This window comes from Pterocles gutturalis, unplaced genomic scaffold, assembly GCF_000699245.1.
Source record: "Pterocles gutturalis isolate BGI_N339 unplaced genomic scaffold, ASM69924v1 scaffold7362, whole genome shotgun sequence".
In the NCBI taxonomy this organism is placed as follows: Eukaryota; Metazoa; Chordata; class Aves; order Pterocliformes; family Pteroclidae; genus Pterocles; species Pterocles gutturalis.
This window is the reverse complement of record NW_010115187.1, coordinates 1-7401: the sequence shown is the minus strand read 5'-3', so window position 1 is coordinate 7401 and position 7401 is coordinate 1. Positions and strand designations below refer to the sequence as shown.

General features: G+C 51.6%; 1 pseudogene across 1 annotated transcript; it reads left to right on the top strand.

Moving 5' to 3' along the window:
* The first annotated feature begins 5757 nt into the window (after positions 1 to 5757).
* On the top strand, positions 5758 to 7008 carry LOC104462930 (annotated as a pseudogene). The gene has a single exon (XR_727561.1). The product of XR_727561.1 is annotated as a potassium voltage-gated channel subfamily V member 2 pseudogene (transcript).
* Positions 7009 to 7401: the final 393 nt, after the last annotated feature.

Here is a 7401-nt window from a genome sequence, read left to right as displayed (position 1 = left end):
GCGCTAAGGGGCGATAAGCCGCCCTCCAGCCTTTCCCCTCCGTCGGTTCTGGCCTCTCTGAGGCAGCCGTGCTCGTCACAGCTTGCTTTGGGCAGAGGAGGCCCTGTAGGGCGAACCCCACCTCCAGCTTCCTCTGGAAAGGGCGTTGGGACACCCCAGGGCTCCCTCGGGAAGTGCCTTTGAAGTGCCTACTTCCAGAACATGCGATTCTGGCTGCTTCCTTCCAGCAAGCCGGTGATGTTGGAGTCTGTCCGCCCTTCTGAGCTCCTCCGATCTCTGGGGAACGCGCAGGCTGAAGGGAAAAGGATGGGGAAGCGCTTCTGGGCTGTGCAGGCAGGATCAGAGCAGCAGACCCTGGTGTCTGTCAAGCTGAAGGGTGTGTTCGCATCCCCAGGACTCTGCTGCTCTGCTTTGGGATGCCCTGGAGCTTCCCTTGTCCCAGACCTGTTGGCTGTGTGAGGAGCTTGGAAGGGCTGTTCCAGCTTCCCTTACCCCGGGGTTTCTGTGCCTCTGGGAGCTGAAGCATGGTGGGTGTGGAGAGGAGGGGGATTACTGCAGGCGTGGGAGGCTGCATTGGCGTTTGATGCCTGCGCCAGTTCAGTTGGTAGGTGAGGAGATGAGCTCCATTTTGGTTGTACCTGGAGCTTCCTGGTGCCATGAGGAGAGGTTAGAAGGCTGCAGCTACACCTGGGAAATTTCCCAGCTGGGAACTGTAATGCATTTCCAGTAGGACTTTTATCCTCTGAATTAGGCTGATCTTAGTAACGGCAGATAAGGTTTTGTTTAAACTGAAAAAGGTCTGTTGCACTCTTGAGGTGAACCGGGAACTCAGCCAGGTTAGGATTGGAGAGTGCTTTGAATGCTGACTATAAGGTGAGTTAGAAGCCTCGTGGACTTGTTGCTCTTTCCTCGCAGAGGCTTCAGCTACACCTGTGCCTGGGGACTCTGTGCCATCAAGGAGTCAAGGCTGCACATGGATTTTGATTATTGCAGGTATGTGAGACTTGGAGTGCTGCACGTGGTCTTGGTCCTGGCTTGGACTATAAATTGAGTATTCTGGTGGAGTTAATTCCATATGTGTATCAGTACTTGTATTTGCTGGGGTAGGAGGGCTAAGAGAGGCCACTTCCTCTGACCTGGATGTACTATGTCCTTGGAAAGGCCATTCCATGTGATCTGGCACCAGCTCACTTCCCCTTTCTCTGTCCCTTGTCCTCGATGGCAGCTGCTGATCTCTAGCTGTTTGCTAATGCTGTTGAGCGGCAGAGCCTGGTACTGATGTCCAGACCAGATGTGGTGAGTGGTTCTCTGCTTGTGCTTTCTTCTCTCTAGTGCTCCTCAGCATCCTGGTAGCTGTGGGTTCTGTTGCTGTGTGGGGCCTGTCTACAGCAAAAAGCAGACCTGACATCTTCAGTCTTGAAAAAGCATCAAAGGAACAACTGATTCCTGACAAGAGCGTGACAGGCTCATTTCCCTGAAGGTAAGTTTCTTGCACCCCATGTGCTCTGTATGCACGAGGGAGAAATACTCTCTTGTCCTATGTTTCTAGCCTCTAGAGCTTTCCCCTCTTTTCCCAGCTGTTCCTGCTGCTGGGCAGCCACGTGATTGGGATTTCAGTCTGCCCTGAAGCAGCAGAACCCTTGCCTTACCTTCCTTCCTCACAATCAGGCATGAAGGCTCTTGCTTGACTGCAGGGATAGTTGCACGGCCTAATCTGCTGGTCTCTGTCCTTCCTCTGCTGCCAAGGACACTGAGCACCCATGCTAAAATATTGACCTTCTGCTGTGGCTTGTTTTCCTCCACTTTGCACACGCAAACTGAAGTCAAACCAGGTTTTTGCCCAAAGGACTGTCAGTAACCAGGTGGTTTTCTGTTCTTGTAACAGGGATCTTTACTGTAAGGTGATAAGATGGGACTAACGTGCTCTCCCTCCTGCTCACTACAGAGGCTGACTGAATTGGACATAAGACCTCAAATCTGGGTTGTTTGCCACTGGAATAACAAAAGGATACTCCCCTTGGAAATGGGTCTTAGATTGTGGGACTACTTTGGCACTGGAAATAGCACAGGACCTTCCCTGGTGCTGTGACATCACCCCTCACAAAGGTGGTAGAAATTTCTTCATTGTTCTTGCCTTCGGAGGTTGTTAATGCTGATTCTCACCTGTGTGGCCTTGGACCCAAAGATTTTATTCTCCATGAAATGACAGGTGCTAGGTGCTATTCAATGGTTTCTTCCACTTACAACCAAGAGACTTTTTTCTACCTGCCACATTCTTCCCCCTGGATTTTGTCAGGGAATAGGGGCTTTCTTCTCTGTTTCAGTCGGAGCTCACTGACTCCACACAGATCAGACAGAGCAGGCTCCATGCTTGCACTAATGTTTTGATGCTACTCAATCCAATGTACAGGAAGCTGTTACTGACTGGTTAACAACAGGGGTGAAAGCTGAAAAGCTCCTGTCTGCTCTGGCTTTGCTGCACTGCCACCCTGAGTCAGCGTAAGGCAAGCAGCTTCTTGGCACGCTCTCTTCCAGCAAGTATTGCAGCCCTTTGCAGAGATGCACTTTCCACCCCAATGCTGAACTCTGGATGATGTTACTTCTCTAACACTGTCAAAGGTGTCCTCCCTAAAACTGTTTTGACAGGAGTGGTGTCCCTCACGGATCCATACTGGGACCAATGCTATTTAATATCTTCATCGGTGGTGTGTACAGTGGGATCGAGTGCACCCTCAGTATATTTGTGGATGACACCAGGCTGAGTGGTGCAGTTGATCCACTTGAGGAAGGGGATGCCATCCAGAGGGACCTTCAGGCTGGAGGAGTAGGCCCGTGTGAACTTCAGGAAGTTCAGTGAGGTCAAGTGCAAGGTTCTGCAGCTGGGCTGGGATAATCCCTGGAGAAGAGAAGGCTCTGGGGAGATCTTATTGTGTCCATTCAGTGCACAAAGGGAGCTTGTAAGGAAGAGGGAGAGAGGCTCTTTGCCAAGGCCTGTAGTGACAGCACAAGGGGCAACAGTTATAAACTGAAAGAGGGTAGATAAGGAAGAAATGTTTTATGGTGAGGGTGGTGAGACACTGGAACGGGTTGCCCAGAGAAGTGGGTGCCCCATCATCCATGGCAGGGAGGTTGGAAATAGGTGAGCTTTGAAAGCCCTTCCAGCCCAAACTGTTCTGTGTCTTTGCCAAGGCCTGTAGTGACAGCACAAGGGGCAACAGTTATAAACTGAAAGAGGGTAGATAAGGAAGAAATGTTTTATGGTGAGGGTGGTGAGACACTGGAACGGGTTGCCCAGAGAAGTGGGTGCCCCATCATCCATGGCAGGGAGGTTGGAAATAGGTGAGCTTTGAAAGCCCTTCCAGCCCAAACCGTTCTGTGTTTCTATGAGGTCTGGCTTTTTTTTTTTTTTTTCTCCTTTCAGCTTGAAATAACTCGTGTCTTGGATCAAACACTGTATGTCGTGGCATGTGTAGCTCTTTCTGAATGCTGTACATGTTTCAGAAGGATTGGCAGTGAGGGGAAGAGATTACTGACCAGTGCCTGGAGTTCAGTGTTGCCCATGTATTCCTTGCACAAGTGTTCACTAACTGCACAGAAGATAGAAAGCTGCTGCCTCGGCTGCTGATCCCTGTGCCTTAGAGGTGGACACTTGGCTTGCCAAGCAGACCAAGCCATGAGCCTTACAGCAGGAGTCTTCCACTCTTGGCTAGTATGTGCGTGTGCTGTTGTGCCCCACGGGAGGAACTTCTGTATGTGGGGTGGAGTACTGAGTTATTCCAGTGCTGCAATTGTCAGTACCAAGAGGTAATTTGCAAAAGTGCAGACAACCTGGCTGCTGCTTCCACAGGGACGAGCGGAGATAGCTGTTGGTGAATGACACAGGAGAATAAAGAACTTGAATTTAATGCGTTCTGGATTTTTTTATCTTTCTTGGTTTTGTGCATTTGCTTGAATTCTGTAGTTGGGGGGCTGCACCACCTTTGGATTGTCACGTCCTGGGAAAGAGGACTTGTGGTGGGTGGGCTGGCACGGGCAGATAGGGAAAGCAAGTGCTGCTGTGCCTGCCTGGGACTGAAGTGACTCCAGCACGTGTCAGCTGTAGTAGAAAATGTGAAATACAAGGAGCAGAGTGAACGGAGTGGATAGAGACAAAAGGAACAGCTGGCACTGGCACCAGGCATGCTACTGCAGAGTAGATGACAAGTGGAAAGCTTAGCCAAGAGTAAAGTGAAAAACTTAAGATGGTGTAAGATTCTTCCTTCTTCATTAGCACAAGTGAAAGGAGTGGGGAGCCCTGTACAGCAGAAAGGTGCTTCAGAAATTCCATCAGGCCGGGGCTGAGCTAGGGCTGACAGAAGAGCTGGTGCTGTCAGGACCAGGAGGCAGAGGTCAGCTGTCACCAGCCTGTCCCAGGTCATCCTCTCTGCTGAGCTGAGGCATGCTCTTCTGCTACACGGGGCAGAGTCCCTTGCTCTGTGTGACGGGGAGCAAAGCCGATGGGTAAATTCAGCAGTCACAGCCTCTTCCCCCTGCAAGATCATGCAGGTTTTGCTTACTGAGCCCTGAGCTGAATGCTTCGGGGTTGAAAGAAAAACATTTTTATGGGTCTTGTGCCAAAACCTGGGGCTGTGTTTGTGACAGCAATTTCCCTTCCTCTGTTTGGTGCCAGAAGCATTTTGGTTGTCCTAATCTCCAGGCTCAGAGACTTCCATTGTAGTGGAGCCTGAGCTGCTTTTCAGCCTAGGAGCAGCTTTGTGCTCCAGGTCTCTCTATTTAATTAGATCAGCTGATGGAAATTGATGTGATGTCTTACAAGCTGAGGGAAGGTTGTGTTCCAGGGTGAGACATCAAAGATCGGCCTGGTTAATTTTGGTTCCCATTTTACTAACAAATCAGAAGGATAATTCCCTCCTCTTCATTTCCTGTAGTTCAGAGGAACTTTTGCTGCATACTTGTGTTTCCAGAGACCCATTCCATGTTCCTGCCCCTGCCTGTGGGAGTAACGGGGCTGGAGGCTGGTGGCACAGGGCAGCGGTGCCGGAGCAACCTGTCACGTTGGGGATCCGCTCAGGCACTGCGTGGAGGGTGAGATGGTTCCTTCACCTCTTCCCCCGTAAATCTGGACTGTGGGGTTTTGAGGGGTGAGCTGGGAGGTAACAACCGTTTCCCTTCCCTGGGCTGTGACAGCTGGTGGAGCCGGGACAGCTGCATTAGCGCTCGTGTGCTTAGCAAGTGACTGGTGCCAAGAGCAGCATCTGTTGTGGTGGTACAAAGCTGATACAAATCCTGCGTGTCTGCACCTGTCTGGGCTGGCAGGGGAGGTCTTTCAAGGTCAGATCAAGGCAAGTTCATGCTCCCTTTTCAACCTGCTGTCATGGACGCCCCCCTTGGAAACAGGGTAGTGCGTGACAAACATAAACGACTTATAAGAACAGAATAAGGAAAAGGAGAAGTGCAGAGCTGGAAATAGTTCCTTACATAAAGGGCTAGTGCTTCAATCTCATTATTGTCTTAAGGAGCGGACACTTAGCTGCCTCCGACTCCTACGATGCAAACCTCAATCTAATAAGCAGTCGGCTTTGGGAAGCTGGCAGGTGCCACATGGTCTGTGTCCCTTGGGCAGCATCTCACCACTGCTCTTCTGAGCTCGCAGCACTTGTCCCAGTCATCACGGGCCTGGTGGAAGCGTTCCCATGAAGCCAGAGCTGCTGTCCCACGGCCCGTAACGGGAATCGCTGCTTTGGAGGGTCAGGCACGATGAGGCAGCTGGGGACAAGGCGTGCGAGTCTCTCTGCCAGCCTGAAGACAGGGGATCGCTGGGGCTGCTGCCGAACACCGGAGGAAGAGGAAGCTCACATCCCGTTTGCGCAGGACAGCCTGGTAAAGCAATGGAGCTCTCTGCAGAACGTGACAGACAGAAACCAGGAGAAAAGCAAGACTCCCATCCAAAGGAACAAGTACTTGCTCAACATTAACGTGGGTGGCAAATTGTTCTACATAGCTTACAATGCAGTGGCCCGGTATCCCATCACCAGGCTGGGGAAGCTGGCCCTGTATACAGACCCTATGAAGAAGATGCAGCTCTGCGATGACTACTCAGTGCAGAAGAACGAGTACTTCTTTGACAGAGATCCTTCGATTTTTTACTACATCTTCCACTTCTACCGCAGCGGTGTCCTGTGGATAATGGATGAGGTGTGCCCCAGTAACTTCGTGGAGGAAATCGAGTACTGGGGAATCCATCTGAAATACTCCCAGCGCTGTTGCCGGATCCTGTTTGAGGAAAAGCAAGATGAGCTCAGCGAGTACCTGAAAATACAGAAGGAGCTGGAGGCAGAGCTGGAGCCCCTGGACTCAGCAGAGCATTTTGAGGGCAAATTTCTGGGACGGTTTCGGAAGATGATCTGGAACCTCATTGAGAACCCATACTCTTCTGTCCCAGCCAAGATCATTGCTGTCATGTCAAGCTTCTTTGTGCTTATCTCCATCGTGGGCATGACGCTGAGCACAGTGGAGGAGATGAAACACAAGACGGGGAAGATGTGGATGGAGCAGCTGGAGATGATCTGTGCCATCTTCTTCACCTCCGAATACCTCATGCGGCTCATATCCTCCTCCAGCTTCAAGAACTTTTTGCGGGCAGCGTTTAATGCTGTAGACCTGGTGGCCATCCTGCCCTTCTACGTCCAGATCCTCTTTGAAAATCTGGATGAAGGAGACACGCTTTACCATGAAGAACTGCACAAAGTGGAGAATGTGAGCAAGCTGGGCAAAGTCCTCAAGCTCATCAAGCTCATGAGGATCTTCCGCATCCTCAAGCTGGCACGTCACTCCACCGGCCTCCGGGCCTTCGGCTTCACCATGCGCCAGTGCTACCAGCAGGTTTGCTGTCTCCTCCTCTTCATCGCCATGGGGGTCTTCACCTTCTCCGCTCTCATGCACTCTGTGGAACATGATGTCCCAGGCACCAACTTCACCAGTATCCCCTATGCATGGTGGTGGGCAGCGGTAAGGTGTGAGCACCTTCTTCCAGAGAGGGGTGTGGTGGGGCTCCGTGGGTAGGGGCTGCCCTGGTGCCGGAGGGGTTCACCACTGCTGCTGGCCTGGAGGCAGAAAAGGGCCCCAGTTATCCCACCAGCTCAGTAATGGTGGGAAACCCAGAGGCCCGCACGCTCTGAGAAAAGAAATCAGAGATCTGGACTAAGCTTAGAGGCTCAAAAACAGTGTTGTGGTGGGATGGTGGGGCAGAGGTGATGGCCTGTGACCCTCCAGGCTTGGGTTAGTGACAAGGGGGGTGTAACTCAGCCCGGGCATTATTTGTCATGGGACCCAAGTGTTGGGTGGATGTGGTTTGGGTTGTGGGCTGCATCAAAAGAAGCAGAACCAGCAGGTGGAAGGAGG